Source organism: Pelodiscus sinensis, unplaced genomic scaffold (genome assembly GCF_049634645.1).
Source record: "Pelodiscus sinensis isolate JC-2024 unplaced genomic scaffold, ASM4963464v1 ctg39, whole genome shotgun sequence".
Taxonomy (NCBI): Eukaryota; Metazoa; Chordata; order Testudines; family Trionychidae; genus Pelodiscus; species Pelodiscus sinensis.
In genome coordinates, this window is record NW_027466048.1 from 1,511,712 (window position 1) to 1,533,558 (window position 21,847).

General features: G+C 56.2%; 1 long non-coding RNA gene across 1 annotated transcript; it reads left to right on the top strand.

Annotated features, from left to right (window-relative positions):
- The first annotated feature begins 49 nt into the window (after positions 1–49).
- On the top strand, positions 50–4,350 carry LOC142826423 (uncharacterized). The gene is made up of 2 exons (XR_012900555.1): positions 50–760; positions 3,655–4,350. It is a non-coding gene; the product is annotated as an uncharacterized LOC142826423 (long non-coding RNA).
- The last annotated feature ends 17,497 nt before the right edge of the window (positions 4,351–21,847 follow it).

Consider the following 21,847-nt stretch of genomic DNA (forward strand, 5'->3'; position numbering starts at 1 on the left):
TATCTGCTTCTCCTTCACCTGGAGAACTCCCTCTCAAAAGTCCCTGTAGGGTAAACTGAGGCAGCCCTAAATGTGCTAGTAGGCCTCTAAACAGAATAACTCCATTCTAGGATTAAGGCCTAGGAACACCACAGTCAGGATAAGAACTGCAGACAGTAAAAGACCCTGGGCACCATAGCAACCACGTTCTAAAACACTCGAAAAGGGTCTCAGTTGGTAATGTAACACATTTTGCTTAAGATAACATTCATAAAATTTGCTTAAACTGTCTTGCTTCACTCCTAGATAATAAGCCTGAGAACCAAGTGCTGCACCAACTCAAGGCCATACCCGCCTGCTATAGCAACATCATCATCTATGCAGACTAAAATGTTATTACTGTTTTGCTGACATGTTTTGGCATTTGAACAATAACCACCTGTATATTAATTAACGAGCTGTTACTTTGCAATGGGCGGAGATATTATGTAATCTTTAGTAGTTCTATTGGCTTATGTGCTCATTTCGTCTTGCTGCTAGACCTATCAAATCATTTTTCCTCCGTCCACCTGCTGACTATATAATCTATTGTATTGTGTTAATTAACCAGTGTTCACCAGGGTAACCCCTGCGTGTCACTCCATCAGCTGATGTATAATAAATCCTCCGCTTGTTTTCACCTGCATCCAGAGTGTCCTGGCTTATTTCCAACAGTTTGGGGGCTCGTCCGGGATTCAGGCTTGTGAGCTGATCGGGAGCTGGAGACTGAAACCCAAGAGAGGTGAGTATATTTAATTTACCACCTCATTAGGTCTAGGGGTTGACGTCTCTGGTTTCCTTCAGACACATCCTGGTTCCGTTCCCATTTGAGGCATGAGATACCTGGATGAGGGTGAACCAAGTATATGAGGCAGGCCTGAAAGAGGGAGGGAGGAACATCTAACCCCCCCACTGGGGACGAGCACAAGAGGGTTGTGTACTGTTAGAACTAAGGGCTCGTTACGGAGAGACTGGATAAATCACCAGGGAGTGATTGAGCCGTACGTTAAGCTCGGGATTGGCCGAGTACGCAAGGCGGCAGGCAGCACGAACTGGTGACCCACTCTCTCATTGCACGTAACATTGTAAGACCTGGCGGACGCCCCCCAACAGGCACTTAACGTACACACTCTCGCATAGTGCAAATCCCCGCCAGTAATTGTGAAAGTACCAAGAGACACTACAAGAAGAAAAGACCGTACGGCATAAGCCCACACACGGAAGTTCGGGGAAAAAGGCTGATCCCTAAGAGTACGTCTGAAAGACGAAGCTAAAGAGGGACAGTTAAGTCGTGTGTGGACTCCCCGAGGAGGTACCAAAAAGCAGAAGCAGGGAGGAAAGCCGCGTGCAGCCTCCGTAAGTCAGCCGGGTTGAGAGCAAAGTGCCCGAGCCCGAGCTGGAAGTAAGTTAGCCGGGTCGAGAGCAAGGTGCCCGAGCCCGAGCTAGAAGTAAGTTAGCCGGGTCGAGAGCAAAGTGCCCGAGCCTGAGCTGGAAGTAAGTTAGCCGGGTCGAGAGCAAGGTGCCCGAGCCCGAGCTAGAAGTAAGTTAGCCGGGTCGAGAGCAAAGTGCCCGAGCCCGAGCTGGAAGTAAGTCAGCCGGGTCGAGAGCAAAGTGCCCGAGCCCGAGCTAGAAGTTAAGCCCAGCTGGATTGGGAGCCAAAGCACCCAAGTCTAGGACTGGAAGAGAAAGAACCCAGCGCCTGTCCGGAGGGACTGGGAAGGTCGGACGGTGAGCTGTAGCAGTTACAGCTGGAAAGTGTGATCCGCTAAACCTCTGCGTTTTCTGGACCACGTGTTGTGTGTTTGTATGTCATACCCTGTCATTATTTGTTCAATCCCAAGGAGTGCTCCTTTTCCTGCTAGAGATAATCCTATTTCTCCTACTGATAGTATGTTAAAAACCACATTTATAATCACTCATCTGAATGAATGCAAATTGATGTATGAGGAGTGAATGCCGCTGACAAGGTCTTAAATGCAAGGGGAGGTCAGCCGAACCTTGAGGCCGAGCGGATATGTGAGGGAGTGACGACTCCCCTTATTTCATAAGCTGCTAATAAAGTCTGACACTCTAGACGCAGCAGACCCCTTCTTTGGAGTGTGTAGATTTAGTTTCTTATAAGCCACTGAACAAACAAGGAGTGGACAAAATACTCCCCTGAATAACTAAAATGAATGGGGATTAATCTAAGCATACCCCCACTGCAGAAAAGCACCCACTATCTGTATGTGCATCATGGTCCAAGGACCTGTAAGCATTTAACAGATTAACAGAAAAGAAATTAAAGCCCTGAAGGATAAAATTGAAGCTCAGAAAAGCAAAAAGAAATCCTCCCTATGGTAAGAAATGTAACTTACAAGCAGCAGTGCCTCTGTGCCAAAAGAATGCACGAGGAGTGAGAGGAAAGGATTTCTCAGCTGGCGCACCCATATCAACTGTGCTGCCTCTCCCAAGCTTAGAGGGGGAATTTGACACATTACCCCTTTACTCCTCTCTATGCCCAGACCCATATGAGCTATACATCGTTATAGCTAGAGAGCAGTCATGAAAGATAACTAAAAAGGATCAGCTCTTCCCAATAAAAAAAACGGGCTCTAGTAACAACTTTGCCCGATCCAAAGCAAATAAACTTAACAGCTGATGGGAAGTATTCCTCCAAATTCTCAAGGAAAGAATGCCTGCCGACCATCAAGCCATATTAACCCTAGGCATTTTAGTTCGAAACATTTACACAGAACACAATACAAGAGTAGGAAAGTCTGCCAACCAACTTCAGGAGATTCTCAAGGCCTTGTTAGCAAATAGATAACTACAGCCTCTCCGGCTGGAATCGCAGACAATTCAAGGATGTTTCACAACGCACGAGCAGAGGCCGTCCAGAGGAAAAAAAAAAAAAAAAAAAAAAAAACAGTTAAAACCCTTCCCTCACACGCTGTTATAATTAGCTTGAGGGCGTGGGAGGAAGTAACCTAAAAGCCACCTTAAAGGCAACTGGTAGAAATTAAATTTAAAGATGTAATCACCAGAAGCTAAATCTGCCCTAACAAGGGGACACATTCTGCAACATAAATCTCCTTACAGAGCATGAGCAAGTGATCCACCCCAGAATCAGCAGCATAGATCAACTGCTGCAGCATGGATATTATAAAAACCCTATACTAAGAAGTTTAAAATTAATAATAGCTAACTGCAATAATACACAATTAGATTTACATATTGAAAAGAATAAGGAGGTGTGGGGCTAATTGGAAAGCCCGCTCTCCTTACCAAATTAATATTGGATAAACTTGTGTCATTAGGAAAGGTCATTTAGCAGGAATCAAAGAGTTTAGAGTCCTATGGGCATAGTAGAAAGTAAATAAGAAATTTGATTGATACTTAACTGGTTAACTGTATAGAAGAATGAAATCTATACATTCAATCCTTAAGGTTAAATTTACTCTTTAAGAAAACAAACCATTGTTTTAAGAATCCAAGCCCTGAAACTTCACTGTCTCTGTTCAAGGCTGAGTTGATAGCACTTTTAGCTTGCTTTCAAATCCAAAGTTGTGTCTGCAAATTGCCTGTCTGTTCTAGAAAGGGGGGAGCACTGTCCCTCATAAGTAAGCCTGTAACATTGTATATGATTCTTTTCAGGAAAAGAAAACCTTTTGCTTGCTAAAATAGTAACTAGCAAGTGCCTTGTTCTAAGAAAAAGTTTCTGTGGCAGCAAATTATTTGAAGCTTCACACATTAAAGGAAAAAAGAGCCTGAACTGCAGTACAAGAGGGAAACTGAAGCATGTCATCTTCAACTTAATAATTGAACAATGAAGTAATTTACTCAAACCCTCTGAAGCTGGTGTGCAAAACAAAGCATACCATTAGGTAACAACAGGATAATAAAAATTAGGAAAGAACATCTGTAAAGAAAAAGTATTCTAAATATAATGCACTACCCCAATGTGGGTAGAAATGTTTTCTTGTCTTTCAGATCATCAGAAAGCGCTGGTGCCAGCTGAAGAAAAACAAACAACAAAAAACCATGGTTCTGTGTCATGACATAATAAGTTTGTGTTCTGTCCAAGTTTGTCTTATGTGTCTTAATTGTAATACATATTGCAAATGTTGTTGTGTATAGGAAATTGTTTTAATGAAAGGATAATTTAATGAAAGGATAATTTAAGTAGAAGCATGGATTTAAACCAACAAAATTAATAATTGGGCCCAATCAATTGGCAACTCTAAACTTAATCAATTGTCAACTTTAAAATTCAGTAAAAGGATAATAGTTTAGTAATTATTTAGGCTAGAAGAATGTTAACAATGTCTCCACAGGTGAACAAAAAAAGAACTGGAAGGAAGCAAGGAGCGCATCACGTGAACAGGAGGATGGGAGACGGGTACCAGCCCTCTCCCCCACCAGACTGGTTTTGCTTTAATGGCTACATAAATAAAATATTTAGCTTCTGCAAATTTGCACACCAACCATAAAAGTGGTTTAGCCAGAGATAATAAGAAATCTATAAGTAACAACACAGGCAAGTGAGACATCAGCATATTTAAGTAAAGATGCCCACAACAATGAGGAAACTAGTAACCTCACCATTGCAATAACAGCTACTTGCCCTGCTACTCACGGCTGCCTGGTGCCTTAAAAGGCCTCAAGAATTATGGAATTGCATGAGTTCCTATTAACAATTAAACATCTGTGAACCATGCTTAGTCCTATAAGAGAAACAGTGACTCTAGTCAATGTAACGTCCTTCAAGTCACATACATAGAACAAATACACACTAATAGCAATGGGGAATACACGACCTTAGGCCTCCCCTCATTCACACATAATTATTTGTTTATTGTAACAACATGAACACTACGAGGACAAAGAATACACAGTCCTCTGAGTTAAAGTTTGTATGGAATATTGTGGGAAAGAAACTAAACACTAACATCAGGCCACTGAAGTTAAACCTACTAACTCCCACTGGGGCTTACCACTTAAAGCCCAAACAAAGGTAACCCCTAAGGCATGGCTGTCACTTGTTAAACAAAGGCCATTGCTAAATTGCCCTCATTTAAGTTTTATTAACCAAGTCCTTGAGGACAAAATAGAGCCTCCCAATTGTGCATCATTCCCTGAACAGACCCGGCCCAGAACTAAGACAACTGTCACTGGTCTTTACCTTGGTGATGTTCCACACTGGTATAGACCAGCTGTGTGCTAGACTGGCTAATGGAATTGGCAAGTGCCTAATTAGGCAACGACGGGGCTTAGCAGATACCATCGCAGATTGGTTTGGGCCTGGAAACTCTGTCAGTAGCACTTATGTCCAGGCTAGTAGATGCAGTAATATCCAGTGCTTGTAAAGGCCTAAACACCAGCCAAGCTAATCAAGTGAACCTAAATAGTTTGAAGGATCTGTCCAGCTCTGTGCCCACTTCACTAAACCTAATCAGATATTTAGACCAGAGACTAATTTGATTGTTAATTAATCGAACTAAATTAAAGAAATTAAAAGGCCAGTATTGAAGAACAGAGAAAGCTTTAGCCACTACCACCCAGCCCTTATAGAAGTGGTGAGTCCCCATCTTCCCTGTGCCTATCCATGAGAGTAAAAAGTAAAAAATTCTTGAGGACCCAAAGGCCCACCTAGACAGGCCATAGTATAACTGTTTGTTTTAGCCTCCTCACTCACAATGCTCAGAATGGTAACCTCCCTGCCTGTACCAAAGCAAGAGCATATAAATAGAGTAGAGAGCATTGCTTATTGTGAAGGTGTAGAAACCTCCCTGTATCCAGGGATTATTGCACCCACTTTGATAAAAATTTTATGTACCTGCCCATTTAACATCATGACGAATCTGCCTAGGTTTAATGTGATTCTCACAGAAAAACAAACATCGAGCTGGTCCAAATAAACGGTACCTACTGGTGTTTGACTACCCAGACAGATCACTCCATCTTGCCCCTCTACATATCTGTCTGTGTGCATAACAGTCCCCCACCGGGCGATCCTGACCGTTGATGAAATGCGGCTCTATCGCACTTCAGGAGTGATGGGTAACTTAACATGAGATCTTGAGTGGCACAGCGGAAGTAAGTACCAAGAGGAGGGTTTACTGGCCCTGCAGGCAAAGATCAAGGAGTTGGTGGCCAATGCTCAAAGATATATCGAGGCCGGCCGTCTGAGGTACACACAGATAGGGAAACACCGTGGACCATGCCAAACACCTACCTCTGAGGCACTCAACCAGGCAGTAGAGGTCAAACCTAAATCATGGGCAGCGCCTTCACCGGTGAAGAAATACCCTGGGGGTGGATTTAGGTAGTGTTTTGCCAAATTATGTGGGGAGTTTCAATCATAACATTCATACTGGTACTGATATTGTGCCGTCGCTTCCAGCGTAAAATAAACACCCTGAAATTACTGTATTTGACCTGGCGGGTCAGGGAACCCTAAGGTCAAAAGGAGGGAACTGTAGGGTAAACTGAGGCAGCCCTAAATGTGCTAGTAGGCCTCTAAACAGAATAACTCCATTCTAGGATTAAGGCCTAGGAACACCACAGTCAGGATAAGAACTGCAGACAGTAAAAGACCCTGGGCACCATAGCAACCACGTTCTAAAACACTCGAAAAGGGTCTCAGTTGGTAATGTAACACATTTTGCTTAAGATAACATTCATAAAATTTGCTTAAACTGTCTTGCTTCACTCCTAGATAATAAGCCTGAGAACCAAGTGCTGCACCAACTCAAGGCCATACCCGCCTGCTATAGCAACATCATCATCTATGCAGACTAAAATGTTATTACTGTTTTGCTGACATGTTTTGGCATTTGAACAATAACCACCTGTATATTAATTAACGAGCTGTTACTTTGCAATGGGCGGAGATATTATGTAATCTTTAGTAGTTCTATTGGCTTATGTGCTCATTTCGTCTTGCTGCTAGACCTATCAAATCATTTTTCCTCCGTCCACCTGCTGACTATATAATCTATTGTATTGTGTTAATTAACCAGTGTTCACCAGGGTAACCCCTGCGTGTCACTCCATCAGCTGATGTATAATAAATCCTCCGCTTGTTTTCACCTGCATCCAGAGTGTCCTGGCTTATTTCCAACAGTCCCTGTTAGCAGTCACCTGTTCGCAAGCTCCTTGGTCGCTTGCCCACTGCCTTATAAAGCCCCTCCCCCTACCAAGGCTCAGCCAATCAGCAGAGGCTTCTAGAATTCAAACTTTAATTAGAAGCCAACAGTTTCCACCTGCCAATCACAGACTTCTTCGGGCTCCAGACATGGATTTTGGCCTCCGTAGTCCGGGTCACCGTTTTCGGCTTCAAAAGTCGATTTCGGCCATCGCGGCCCGAGCGGGCCGTTTTTGAGCTACGGACGTGGATTAATGGCTCCACAGCCGGGTCACCGTTTTAGGCTTCAAAAGTCGATTTCGGACATCCCGGCCCAGGGGAGAGTTTTTGGGCTCCAGATGTGGATTTCTGGCTCCACAGCCTGGGTCGCTGTTTTCAGCTTCAATAGTCGATTTCGGCCATCGCGGCCCGAGCGGGGCATTTTCTAGCTCAGGACGTGGATTTCTGGCTCCGCAGCCGGGTCGCCGTTCTCGGCTTCAAAAGTCGATTTCGACCACTGTGGCCCCATTGGGAGTTTTCAGGCTCCTGACAAGGATTTTCGCCTCCGCAGCCCGGGTCGCCATTTTAGGCTTCAAATGTCAATTTCATCCATCACGGCCCGGGGGGAGTTTTCCTGCTCCAGATGTAGATATTGGCCGCCGCAGGGGCGGATTTTTCGGGCTGCAGATGTGGATTTTGGCCTCTGTAGCCCGAGTCAACGTTTTCGGCATCAAAAGTCGATTTCGGCCATCGCGGCCCGAGGAGGGCGTTTTCGGGCTCCGGAGGTGGATTTCTGGCTCCGCAGCCAGGGTCTCCGTTTTTAGATTCAAAAGTCGATTTCTAGCACCGCTGCCCGGGGGAGAGTTTTCGAGCTCCGGATGTGGATTTTTGGCTCTGCAGCCCGGGTTGCTGTTTAAAGCTTCAAAAGCAGATTTCGGCCATCGCAGCCGCGGGAGGGGAGGAGTTTTTGGGCTCAGGACGTGGATTTTGGCCTCTGCAGCCCGGGTCGCCGTTTTCGGCTTCAAAAGTCGATTTCGGCCATGGGGGCCCTGAGAGGAGTTTTCGGGCTCCGGACCTGGATTTTGGCCTCTGCAGCCAGGGTCGCCGTTTTCGGCTTCAAAAAATGATTTCGGCCATCGCGGTCCAAGGGGGCCATTTTTTGGCTCAAGACGTGGATTTCTGGCTCCACAGCCCAGGTCGCCGTTTTCGGCTTCAAAAGTCGATTTCGTCCATCGCAGCCCGAGGGGGACTTTTTCGGGCTCCAGACGTGAATTTTGGCCTCCGCAACCTGGGTCGCCGTTTTCGGATTCAAATGACGATTTCGGCCATCGCGGCCCGGGGGGGGGGGGAGTTTTCAGGCTCCAGACGTGGATTTCTGGCTCCAAAGCCCAGGTCGCCGTATTCGGCTTCAAAAGTCAATTTCGGCCATTGCAGCCCAAGCGGGGCTTTTTCGGGGTCCAGATGTGGATTTCTGCCTTTGCAGCCCGGGTCACCGTTTTCGGGTTTAAAAGTCGATTTTGGCCATCGCAGCCCGAGGGGGGCTTCTTCGGGCTCCAGACGTGGATTTTGGCCTTCGCAGCCCGGGTCACCATTTTGAGCTTCAAAAGTCGATTTCGGCCATCGTGGCCCGGGAGGGCGTTTTCGGTGTCCGGATGTGGATTTTGGCCTCCGCATCCCGGCTCGCCCTTTTCGGCTTCAGAAGTCGATTTCGGCCACGGGGGGCATTTTTGGTCTCTGGAAGTGTCTTTTTACCTTTGCAGCACAGGTCGCAGTTTTCTGCTTCAAAATTCGTTTTTGGCCACCCCTGCCCAGGGGGGGAGTTTTCGGGCTCCAGATGTTTATTTTGGCCTTCCCAGTTTGGGTCGCCGTTTTCGGCTTCAAAATTCGATTTCGGCCATCACAGCCCGGGGGGGGGGGGCGCGTTTTCGGGCTCTGGATATGGATTTCTGCCTCCACAGCCCTGGTCGCCGTTTTCGGCTTCAAAATTCAATTTCGGCCATCACAGCCCGGGGGAGGGGGGCATTTTCAGTCTCCGGACGTGGATTTTGGCCTCCGCAGCCCGGGTCGCCGTTTCCGGCTTCAAAAGTCGATATCGGCCATCGCAGCCCGGGGGGGAGTTTTCGGGGTCCGGCGATGGATTTTGGCCTTCGCATCCTGGGTTGCCGTTTTTGGCTTTAAACGTCAATTTTGGCCATTACGACCCGGGGTGGTGTTTTCAGGCTCCGGACATGGATTTTGGCTTCCGAAGCCCGGGTCGCCGTTTTCAGCTTCAAAAGTGGATTTCGGCCATCGTGGCCCGGGGGGGCATTTTCAGGCTCCGAACGTAGATTTCCACTCCGGAGCCCGGGTCGCCGTTTTTGGCTTCAAAATTCGATTTCGGCCATCACAGCCCAGGGGGGGCATTTTCGGGCTCTGGACGTGGATGCTGACCCATCCTGAAATAGGCTGTACACCAGAGACTTTTAAGCTAGCAGCTTATAACATCTATGCTGAAAGCCTGCGTCAAGAACTGGGTGACTGGTACAAGTAATGTATTTTCTTTAACACCCTCGCTCTCCACCTTTTCCTTCTTTTATTAATAACCCTTTAGATTGTAAGTATCAGAAGAGTAGCCGTCTTATTCTGGAGTTGCAAAAGCAACAGGGAGTCCTGTGGCACCTTCTAGACTTTCATCTTGCATGCGAATGACGAAGTGGGTCTTTGCCCATGAAAGCTTATGCTTCAATCAAACTGTTAGTCTAGAAGGTGCCACAGGACTCTTTTTCACTTTCGATTTTAGATTCTAAAGGACTGGCCCAGCGTGATCTTGTGGGTAAGATCCATAGGAGAAACTGACCAAGAATCTGTGGCTGGTTCTTTGGGACTGGAAAGACCCGTTCAGAGTAGCTGAGATTGGGTTCCATAACCCCTCACCTGTGTGCAGGCCCAGGGCTAATTGTGGCACAGGGAAAGCTGGGGTGTCTGAGGGGTTTTGTTCGTGAGGCTTCCTGCTGGCTGGATTGGCAGCCGAAGTGCTCGGTGTGACCGGATTGTGGCCTGTTTGGGAAAGGTCTCCAGTCTGGGGCTGTAAGGAGCCCTAGTTTTGAGCAATTTGCCCTGAGCGGACGCCCTCAGCTGTGCCCAGTCCGTCACAGAGGCCAAGGGGGTAACTGTTACCCAGAGTGCGAGCCCCCTGTCCGGGGCATCTCCTGAATCTGAGGAGCCCAACAAGCTGACCCGGGATGGATCTTAATGGACTGGTCTGTCCGTGAATGGGATGTGACCGAACGGCATGTTTGGAATCTGAGGAGCCCAATAGGCTGAGCCGGGTGGATCTTAACAGATGCTCTTTCCACGAATGGGCTGTGACTGAAGGGTGTGTCCTGATTCTTCAGAGCTCAATAGGCTTACCCAGATGTGGGGATAGATTGCACCCTCAGCAAGTTTGCAGATGACACTAAGCTGGGGGGAGAGGTAGATACGCTTAAGGGCAGAGATAGGATCCAGAATGACTTAGACAAATTGGAGGATTGGGCCACTAGAAATCTCATGAGATTCAACAAAGACAAATGTAGAGTCCTGCACTTGGAACGGAAGAATCCCAAGCATAGTTACAGGCTGGGGACCAACCAGTTAAGTAGTAGTTCTGCAGAAAAGGACCTGGGGGTTACAGTGGATGAGAAGCTGGATATGAGTCAACAGTGTGCCCTTGTAGCCAAGAAGGCTAATGGCATATTAGGATGCATTAAGAGGAGCATTGCCAGCAGATCCAGAGATGTCATTATTCCCCTTTATTCGGCTTTGGTGAGGCCACATCTGGAGTATTGTGTCCAGTTCTGGGGCCCCCACTACAAAAAGGATGCGGAAGCATTGGAGAGGGTCCAGCGGAGGGCAACCAAAATGATTAGGGGGCTGGAGCATATGACCTACGAGGAGAGGCTGAGGGACTTGGGTCTGTTTAGTCTGCAGAAGCGAAGAGTGAGGGGGGATTTGAGAGCAGCCTTCAACTTCCTGAAGGGAGGTTCCAAAGAGGATGGAGAGAGGCTGTTCTCAGTAGTGACAGATGGCAGAACAAGGAGCAATGGTCTCAAGTTGTGGTGGGAGAGGTCCAGATTGGATATTAGGAAAAACTATTTTACTAGAAGGGTAGTGAAGCATTGGAATGGGTTACCTAGGGAAGTAGTGGAGTCTCCATCCCTAGAGGTATTTAAGTCTTGGCTTGACAAAGCCCTGGCCGGGTTGATTTAGATGGGATTGGTCCTGCCTAGAGCGGGGGGCTGGACTTGACGACCTTCTGGGGTCTCTTCCAGTTCTATGATTCTATGATAAGGGGATGGTTGGATGAAATAACATGATCTTGGTAACTAATTGACCATTCATTATCAGTTGGAAATAGGTGAATGGAGGGATGATAGGAGTTGCTATAGGGAACTTTCTGGGTGTCTGGCTGGTGAGTCTTGCCCACATGCTCAGGGTTTAGCTGATCGCCATATTTGGGGTCGGGAAGGAATTTTCCTCCAGGGTAGATTGGCAGAGGCCCTGGAGGTTTTTCGCCTTCCTCTGTAGCATTGGGCACAGATCACAGCTGAAGGACTCTCTGCATGTTGGGGCCTTCAAAGTATCTGAATGCTTCAATATGTTTGATATAGGTGAGAGGATTATTCTAAGAGGGGTGGTTGAGATTCTGTGGCCTGCACTGTGCAGGGGGTCAGACTAGATGATCATAATGGTCCCTTCTGACCTTAAAGTCTATGAATCTATGAAAATGTGTTTTAATGGATTGGTCTCTCGGCGAATGGGATGTGACTGAGGGCCTGTCCTTTATCTGAGGTGACCAATAAGCTGACCGGGGAATGATCTTAACGGACTGCTCTGTCCGCGAATGGGGTGTGACTAAGGGGCGCGTCCTGACACTACTGTCGGCCAAAGGCTGTCCTTGGTGGATCTTAACGGACTGCTCTGTCCGCCAATGGAGCGTGACTCAAGGGCGTGTCCTAAAGCTAAGGGTGGCCAATAGGCTGTCCCGGACTGATCATAATAGACTGTTCTGTCCGCGAATGGGCTGTGAGTAAAGGGCATGTTCTGAATCGGAGGCGCCCAATAGGCTGACCCGGCTGCATCTTAATGGACAGCTCTGTCTGCGAATGGGGTGTAACTAGGGGGCACGACCTGCCACTGCTCTCAACCAATAGGCTGTGTCGAAGGAAAAGCCTCACTCAGTTTACGCAGCTAAACAGACAGTTTTATTGGCCAATAAAAGCAAAGTGAACCAAACGTGGTCTCAGCAAAGCCGGGCCCAGTAAGGCTGGCTAATACAATCAATCCTAGTATCTTTATACCCTTAGCCAAATAGTCTGATGTCAGGGCATCCAATTACAGAAATCCTCAATTAAACTTGGAAAAACAAAGCCTTATCAACAAGATGACGGACAGGTACGAGGGAGTGCATCTCCTGTCCCAGCCAGCTCAATTAACACGTACCAATAGCTCATCCTGTAGGCCTCTTCTCACGGGGTGATAGAAAGTTCACTCTGGTCTACATGCTTGAGAGAAAAGCTGAAATGGTTTCTGTTATACAAGATGGCTTCTAGCTAAATATGAAAATGGTTTCTACAGCTTCTACAACTCCCCCTTTTAGCCTTTTAAAGGCTAACCTTGAAGCCATTTCATGCCTCTATTTTCATCAAAGTCTTTATGTACATTTCTTGTTCTTTTCTTGCTCATCATATTTTAACATCATGAGTTCTACATTCCCTTTGGTAGGGGGTCTGTCTTGTGTTTTCCAGAATACAAGAAATACAGCAATTGATTAACAAGAAACAGCAATAAGCACAAAAGTATATAGCCAATACTAAAACTACTCCTTGCAAAATCCAAGTTCTCACATATTCAAACCAGCCTCCCAACCAAAACCAGAGGGTCCAGTTTTCCTCCTGTCTTAGGCTCTCCACAGCTAAGGTGCGGAATGGATCTTAATGGACTGCTCTGTCCTCAAATTGTCTGTGACTTAGGGGCATTTCCTGGCTGTGTGCCAGCCAATGGGCTTTCGGAAGACAGAGTTGGCGGAGGATTGTGTCGTCCAATGGGCTGTCAGCAAAGGGTATCCTGCCTCTGGTTCGGCCAATGGTCTCTCCCCAGGCGCCAGTAACGCACGGCCCTAATAGCCAATGGGCTGTCGCCGGGGAGCATTGGCTGACTGGGCGGCCGGCACCACCATGACAGGAAGGTCCGAGGAGCGCGCGGGGGCGCGAGCAAATCCTGGGTCCGAGCGCGAAGCTGCCCCGTGCCCCGCCCGCCCCTTGTTGGTGTCTGGCCTGGGGGAAGAGGTGGCGCTAGGGAAGATGGGGAGCTGGCTGGGGGTGGGGTGTCTGGCCTGGGAAAGGAGGGGACATGTGGGAAGGAGAAGGAGCAGGCTGGGGGTGGGGTGTCTGGCCTGGGGGAGGAGGAGGGCGAGGGAGGGTGCAGGAGAGGGCTGGGGGTGGGGTGTCTGGCCTGGGGAAGGAGGGGGGGTGAGGGAAGGTGCGGGAGCAAGCTGGGGGTGGGGTGTCTGGCCTGGGGGAGGAGGAGGGCGAGGGAGGGTGCAGGAGAGGGCTGGGGGTGGGGTGTCTGGCCTGGGGAAGGAGGGGGGTGAGGGAAGGTGCGGGAGCAAGCTGGGGGTGGGGTGTCTGGCCTGGGGGAGGAGGGGGTGAAGGAATATGGGTTAGCAGGCTGGGGGTGGGGTGTCTGATCTGGGGGAGGAGGGTACACGAGGGAAGGTGAAGGAGAGGGCTGGGGGTGGGGTGTCTGGCCTGGGGGAGGAAGGGGCGTGAGGGAAGGTGCAGGAGAGGGCTGGGCGTGGGGTGTCTGGCCTTGGGAAGGAGGGGGCGTGAGGGAAGATGGGGGAGCAGGTTGGGGGTGGAGTGTCTGGCCAGGGGGAGGAGGGGGGCGAAGGAAGATGGGGGAGCAGGCTGGGGGTGGGGTGTCTGGCCTGGGGGAGGGGGAGGGCGAGGGAAGATGGGGGAGCAGGCTGGGGGTGGGGTGTCTGGCCTGGGGAAGGAGGAGGGCGAAGGAAGATGTGGGAGCAGGCTGGGGGTGGGGTGTCTGCCTGGGGGAGGAGGGCGGCAAAGGAAGATGGGGGAGCAGGCTGGGGGTGGGGTGTCTGGCTTGGGGGAGGAGGGGACATGAGGGAAGATGGGGGAGCAGGCTGGGGGTGGGGTGTCTGGCCTGGGGGAAGAGGGGGGCGAAGGAAGATGGGGGAGCAGGCTGGGGGTGGGGTGTCTGGCCTGGGGGAGGAGGGGACACGAGGGAAGGTGAAGGAGCGGGCTGGGGGTGGGGTGTCTGGCCTGGGGGAGGAAGGGGTGTGAGGGAAGGTGCTGGAGAGGGCTGGGGGTGGGGTGTCTGGCCTTGGGAAGGAGGGGACGTGAGGGAAGGTGGGGGAGCAGGCTGGGGGTGGGGTGTCTGGCCTGGGGGAGGAAGGGGCAAGAGGGAAGGTGCAGGAGAGGGCTGGGCGTGGGGTGTCTGGCCTTGGGAAGGAGGGGGCGTGAGGGAAGATGGGGGAGCAGGTTGGGGGTGGAGTGTCTGGCCAGGGGAAGGAGGGGGGCGAAGGAAGATGGGGGAGCAGGCTGGGGGTGGGGTGTCTGGCCTGGGGGAGGAGGAGGGCGAAGGAAGATGTGGGAGCAGGCTGGGGGTGGGGTGTCTGCCTGGGGGAGGAGGGGGGCGAAGGAAGATGGGGGAGCAGGCTGGGGGTGGGGTGCCTGGCCTGGGGGAGGGGGAGGGCGAGGGAAGATGGGGGAGCAGGCTGGGGGTGGGGTGTCTGGCCTGGGGAAGGAGGAGGGCGAAGGAAGATGTGGGAGCAGGCTGGGGGTGGGGTGTCTGCCTGGGGGAGGAGGGGGGCAAAGGAAGATGGGGGAGCAGGCTGGGGGTGGGGTGTCTGGCTTGGGGGAGGAGGGGACATGAGGGAAGATGGGGGAGCAGGCTGGGGGTGGGGTGTCTGGCCTGGGGGAAGAGGGGGGCGAAGGAAGATGGGGGAGCAGGCTGGGGGTGGGGTGTCTGGCCTGGGGGAGGAGGGGACACGAGGGAAGGTGAAGGAGAGGGCTGGGGGTGGGGTGTCTGGCCTGGGGGAGGAAGGGGCATGAGGGAAGGTGCTGGAGAGGGCTGGGGGTGGGGTGTCTGGCCTTGGGAAGGAGGGGACGTGAGGGAAGGTGGGGGAGCAGGCTGGGGGTGGGGTGTCTGGCCTGGGGGAGGAAGGGGCATGAGGGAAGGTGCAGGAGAGGGCTGGGCGTGGGGTGTCTGGCCTTGGGAAGGAGGGGGCATGAGGGAAGATGGGGGAGCAGGTTGGGGGTGGAGTGTCTGGCCAGGGGAAGGAGGGGGGCGAAGGAAGATGGGGGAGCAGGCTGGGGGTGGGGTGTCTGGCCTGGGGGAGGAGGAGGGCGAAGGAAGATGTGGGAGCAGGCTGGGGGTGGGGTGTCTGCCTGGGGGAGGAGGGGGGCAAAGGAAGATGGGGGAGCAGGCTGGGGGTGGGGTGTCTGGCCTGGGGGAGGGGGAGGGCGAGGGAAGATGGGGGAGCAGGCTGGGGGTGGGGTGTCTGGCCTGGGGAAGGAGGAGGGCGAAGGAAGATGTGGGAGCAGGCTGGGGGTGGGGTGTCTGCCTGGGGGAGGAGGGGGGCAAAGGAAGATGGGGGAGCAGGCTGGGGGTGGGGTGTCTGGCTTGGGGGAGGAGGGGACATGAGGGAAGATGGGGGAGCAGGCTGGGGGTGGGGTGTCTGGCCTGGGGGAAGAGGGGGGCGAAGGAAGATGGGGGAGCAGGCTGGGGGTGGGGTGTCTGGCCTGGGGGAGGAGGGGACACGAGGGAAGGTGAAGGAGAGGGCTGGGGGTGGGGTGTCTGGCCTGGGGGAGGAAGGGGCGTGAGGGAAGGTGCTGGAGAGGGCTGGGGGTGGGGTGTCTGGCCTTGGGAAGGAGGGGACGTGAGGGAAGGTGGGGGAGCAGGCTGGGGGTGGGGTGCCTGGCCTGGGGGAGGAAGGGGCATGAGGGAAGGTGCAGGAGAGGGCTGGGCGTGGGGTGTCTGGCCTTGGGAAGGAGGGGGCGTGAGGGAAGATGGGGGAGCAGGTTGGGGGTGGAGTGTCTGGCCAGGGGGAGGAGGGGGGCGAAGGAAGATGGGGGAGCAGGCTGGGGGTGGGGTGTCTGGCCTGGGGGAGGGGGAGGGCGAGGGAAGATGGGGGAGCAGGCTGGGGGTGGGGTGTCTGGCCTGGGGGAGGAGGAGGGCGAAGGAAGATGTGGGAGCAGGCTGGGGGTGGGGTGTCTGCCTGGGGGAGGAGGGGGGCGAAGGAAGATGGGGGAGCAGGCTAGGGGTGGGGTGTCTGGCCTGGGGGAAGAGGGGGGGCAAAGGAAGATGGGGGAGCAGGCTGGGGGTGGGGTGTCTGGCCTGGGGGAGGAGGGGACACGAGGGAAGGTGAAGGAGAGGGCTGGGGGTGGGGTGTCTGGCCTGGGGGAGGAAGGGGCGTGAGGGAAGGTGCTGGAGAGGGCTGGGGGTGGGGTGTCTGGCCTTGGGAAGGAGGGGACGTGAGGGAAGGTGGGGGAGCAGGCTGGGGGTGGGGTGTCTGCCCTGGGGGAGGAGGGGACGTGAGGGAAGATGGGGGAGCAGGCTGGGGGTGGGGTGTATGGCTTTGGGGAGGAGGAGGCGCAAGGGAAGATGGGGGAGCAGGCTGGGGGTGGGGTGTCTGGCCTGGGGCAGGAGGGGGGGCGAGGGAAGATGGGGGAGTAGGCTGGGGGTGGGGTGTCTGGCTTGGGGGAGGAGGGGCTGCGAGGAAGGTGCAGGAGCAGGCTGGAGGTGGGGTGTCTGGCCTGGGGGAGGAGGAGGCACGAGGGAAGGTGAAGGAGCGGGCTGGGGGTGGGGTGTCTGGCTTGGGGGAGGAGGGGACATGAGGGAAGATGGGGGAGCAGGCTGGGGGTGGGGTGTCTGGCCTGGGGGAAGAGGGGGGCGAAGGAAGATGGGGGAGCAGGCTGGGGGTGGGGTGTCTGGCCTGGGGGAGGAGGGGACACGAGGGAAGGTGAAGGAGAGGGCTGGGGTTGGGGTGTCTGGCCTGGGGGAGGAAGGGGCGTGAGGGAAGGTGCTGGAGAGGGCTGGGGGTGGGGTGTCTGGCCTTGGGAAGGAGGGGACGTGAGGGAAGGTGGGGGAGCAGGCTGGGGGTGGGGTGTCTGGCCTGGGGGAGGAAGGGGCATGAGGGAAGGTGCAGGAGAGGGCTGGGCATGGGGTGTCTGGCCTTGGGAAGGAGGGGGCGTGAGGGAAGATGGGGGAGCAGGTTGGGGGTGGAGTGTCTGGCCAGGGGGAGGAGGGGGGCGAAGGAAGATGGGGGAGCAGGCTGGGGGTGGGGTGTCTGGCCTGGGGGAGGGGGAGGGCGAGGGAAGATGGGGGAGCAGGCTGGGGGTGGGGTGTCTGGCCTGGGGGAGGAGGAGGGCGAAGGAAGATGTGGGAGCAGGCTGGGGGTGGGGTGTCTGCCTGGGGGAGGAGGGGGGCGAAGGAAGATGGGGGAGCAGGCTGGGGGTGGGGTGTCTGGCCTGGGGGAAGAGGGGGGGCAAAGGAAGATGGGGGAGCAGGCTGGGGGTGGGGTGTCTGGCCTGGGGGAGGAGGGGACACGAGGGAAGGTGAAGGAGAGGGCTGGGGGTGGGGTGTCTGGCCTGGGGGAGGAAGGGGCGTGAGGGAAGGTGCTGGAGAGGGCTGGGGGTGGGGTGTCTGGCCTTGGGAAGGAGGGGACGTGAGGGAAGGTGGGGGAGCAGGCTGGGGGTGGGGTGTCTGGCCTGGGGGAGGAGGGGACGTGAGGGAAGATGGGGGAGCAGGCTGGGGGTGGGGTGTATGGCTTTGGGGAGGAGGAGGCGCAAGGGAAGATGGGGGAGCAGGCTGGGGGTGGGGTGTCTGGCCTGGGGCAGGAGGGGGGGCGAGGGAAGATGGGGGAGCAGGCTGGGGGTGGGGTGTCTGGCTTGGGGGAGGAGGGGATGCGAGGAAGGTGCAGGAGCAGGCTGGAGGTGGGGTGTCTGGCCTGGGGGAGGAGGAGGCACGAGGGAAGGTGAAGGAGCGGGCTGGGGGTGGGGTGTCTGGCCTGGGGGAGGAGGGGGCGCGAGGAAGGTGCAGGAGCGGGCTGGGGGTGGGGTGTCTGGCCTGGGGAAGGAGGGGGGTGAGGGAAGGTGCGGGAGCAAGCTGGGGGTGGGGTGTCTGGCCTGGGGGAGGAGGAGGGCGAGGGAGGGTGCAGGAGAGGGCTGGGGGTGGGGTGTCTGGCCTGGGGAAGGAGGGGGGTGAGGGAAGGTGCGGGAGCAAGCTGGGGGTGGGGTGTCTGGCCTGGGGGAGGAGGAGGGCGAGGGAGGGTGCAGGAGAGGGCTGGGGGTGGGGTGTCTGGCCTGGGGAAGGAGGGGGGTGAGGGAAGGTGCGGGAGCAAGCTGGGGGTGGGGTGTCTGGCCTGGGGGAGGAGGGGGTGAAGGAATATGGGTTAGCAGGCTGGGGGTGGGGTGTCTGATCTGGGGGAGGAGGGTACACGAGGGAAGGTGAAGGAGAGGGCTGGGGGTGGGGTGTCTGGCCTGGGGGAGGAAGGGGCATGAGGGAAGGTGCAGGAGAGGGCTGGGCGTGGGGTGTCTGGCCTTGGGAAGGAGGGGGCGTGAGGGAAGATGGGGGAGCAGGTTGGGGGTGGAGTGTCTGGCCAGGGGGAGGAGGGGGGCGAAGGAAGATGGGGGAGCAGGCTGGGGGTGGGGTGTCTGGCCTGGGGGAGGGGGAGGGCGAGGGAAGATGGGGGAGCAGGCTGGGGGTGGGGTGTCTGGCCTGGGGAAGGAGAAGGGCGAAGGAAGATGTGGGAGCAGGCTGGGGGTGGGGTGTCTGCCTGGGGGAGGAGGGGGGCGAAGGAAGATGGGGGAGCAGGCTGGGGGTGGGGTGCCTGGCCTGGGGGAGGGGGAGGGCGAGGGAAGATGGGGGAGCAGGCTGGGGGTGGGGTGTCTGGCCTGGGGAAGGAGGAGGGCGAAGGAAGATGTGGGAGCAGGCTGGGGGTGGGGTGTCTGCCTGGGGGAGGAGGGGGGCAAAGGAAGATGGGGGAGCAGGCTGGGGGTGGGGTGTCTGGCTTGGGGGAGGAGGGGACATGAGGGAAGATGGGGGAGCAGGCTGGGGGTGGGGTGTCTGGCCTGGGGGAAGAGGGGGGCGAAGGAAGATGGGGGAGCAGGCTGGGGGTGGGGTGTCTGGCCTGGGGGAGGAGGGGACACGAGGGAAGGTGAAGGAGAGGGCTGGGGGTGGGGTGTCTGGCCTGGGGGAGGAAGGGGCGTGAGGGAAGGTGCTGGAGAGGGCTGGGGGTGGGGTGTCTGGCCTTGGGAAGGAGGGGACGTGAGGGAAGGTGGGGGAGCAGGCTGGGGGTGGGGTGTCTGGCCTGGGGGAGGAAGGGGCATGAGGGAAGGTGCAGGAGAGGGCTGGGCGTGGGGTGTCTGGCCTTGGGAAGGAGGGGGCGTGAGGGAAGATGGGGGAGCAGGTTGGGGGTGGAGTGTCTGGCCAGGGGAAGGAGGGGGGCGAAGGAAGATGGGGGAGCAGGCTGGGGGTGGGGTGTCTGGCCTGGGGGAGGGGGAGGGCGAGGGAAGATGGGGGAGCAGGCTGGGGGTGGGGTGTCTGCCTGGGGGAGGAGGGGGGCGAAGGAAGATGTGGGAGCAGGCTGGGGGTGGGGTGTCTGGCCTGGGGGAGGGGGAGGGCGAGGGAAGATGGGGGAGCAGGCTGGGGGTGGGGTGTCTGGCCTGGGGGAGGAGGAGGGCGAGGGAGGGTGCAGGAGAGGGCTGGGGGTGGGGTGTCTGGCCTGGGGAAGGAGGGGGGTGAGGGAAGGTGCGGGAGCAAGCTGGGGGTGGGGTGTCTGGCCTGGGGGAGGAGGAGGGCGAGGGAGGGTGCAGGAGAGGGCTGGGGGTGGGGTGTCTGGCCTGGGGAAGGAGGGGGGTGAGGGAAGGTGCGGGAGCAAGCTGGGGGTGGGGTGTCTGGCCTGGGGGAGGAGGGGGTGAAGGAATATGGGTTAGCAGGCTGGGGGTGGGGTGTCTGATCTGGGGGAGGAGGGTACACGAGGGAAGGTGAAGGAGAGGGCTGGGGGTGGGGTGTCTGGCCTGGGGGAGGAAGGGGCATGAGGGAAGGTGCAGGAGAGGGCTGGGCGTGGGGTGTCTGGCCTTGGGAAGGAGGGGGCGTGAGGGAAGATGGGGGAGCAGGTTGGGGGTGGAGTGTCTGGCCAGGGGGAGGAGGGGGGCGAAGGAAGATGGGGGAGCAGGCTGGGGGTGGGGTGTCTGGCCTGGGGGAGGGGGAGGGCGAGGGAAGATGGGGGAGCAGGCTGGGGGTGGGGTGTCTGACCTGGGGAAGGAGGAGGGCGAAGGAAGATGTGGGAGCAGGCTGGGGGTGGGGTGTCTGCCTGGGGGAGGAGGGGGGCGAAGGAAGATGGGGGAGCAGGCTGGGGGTGGGGTGCCTGGCCTGGGGGAGGGGGAGGGCGAGGGAAGATGGGGGAGCAGGCTGGGGGTGGGGTGTCTGGCCTGGGGAAGGAGGAGGGCGAAGGAAGATGTGGGAGCAGGCTGGGGGTGGGGTGTCTGCCTGGGGGAGGAGGGGGGCAAAGGAAGATGGGGGAGCAGGCTGGGGGTGGGGTGTCTGGCTTGGGGGAGGAGGGGACATGAGGGAAGATGGGGGAGCAGGCTGGGGGTGGGGTGTCTGGCCTGGGGGAAGAGGGGGGCGAAGGAAGATGGGGGAGCAGGCTGGGGGTGGGGTGTCTGGCCTGGGGGAGGAGGGGACACGAGGGAAGGTGAAGGAGAGGGCTGGGAGTGGGGTGTCTGGCCTGGGGGAGGAAGGGGCGTGAGGGAAGGTGCTGGAGAGGGCTGGGGGTGGGGTGTCTGGCCTTGGGAAGGAGGGGACGTGAGGGAAGGTGGGGGAGCAGGCTGGGGGTGGGGTGTCTGGCCTGGGGGAGGAAGGGGCATGAGGGAAGGTGCAGGAGAGGGCTGGGCGTGGGGTGTCTGGCCTTGGGAAGGAGGGGGCGTGAGGGAAGATGGGGGAGCAGGTTGGGGGTGGAGTGTCTGGCCAGGGGAAGGAGGGGGGCGAAGGAAGATGGGGGAGCAGGCTGGGGGTGGGGTGTCTGGCCTGGGGGAGGGGGAGGGCGAGGGAAGATGGGGGAGCAGGCTGGGGGTGGGGTTTCTGCCTGGGGGAGGAGGGGGGCGAAGGAAGATGGGGGAGCAGGCTGGGGGTGGGGTGTCTGGCCTGGGGGAGGGGGAGGGCGAGGGAAGATGGGGGAGCAGGCTGGGGGTGGGGTGTCTGGCCTGGGGAAGGAGGAGGGCGAAGGAAGATGTGGGAGCAGGCTGGGGGTGGGGTGTCTGCCTGGGGGAGGAGGGGGGCAAAGGAAGATGTGGGAGCAGGCTGGGGGTGGGGTGTCTGGCTTGGGGGAGGAGGGGACATGAGGGAAGATGGGGGAGCAGGCTGGGGGTGGGGTGTCTGGCCTGGGGGAAGAGGGGGGCGAAGGAAGATGGGGGAGCAGGCTGGGGGTGGGGTGTCTGGCCTGGGGGAGGAGGGGACACGAGGGAAGGTGAAGGAGAGGGCTGGGGGTGGGGTGTCTGGCCTGGGGGAGGAAGGGGCGTGAGGGAAGGTGCTGGAGAGGGCTGGGGGTGGGGTGTCTGGCCTTGGGAAGGAGGGGACGTGAGGGAAGGTGGGGGAGCAGGCTGGGGGTGGGGTGTCTGGCCTGGGGGAGGAAGGGGCATGAAGGAAGGTGCAGGAGAGGGCTGGGCGTGGGGTGTCTGG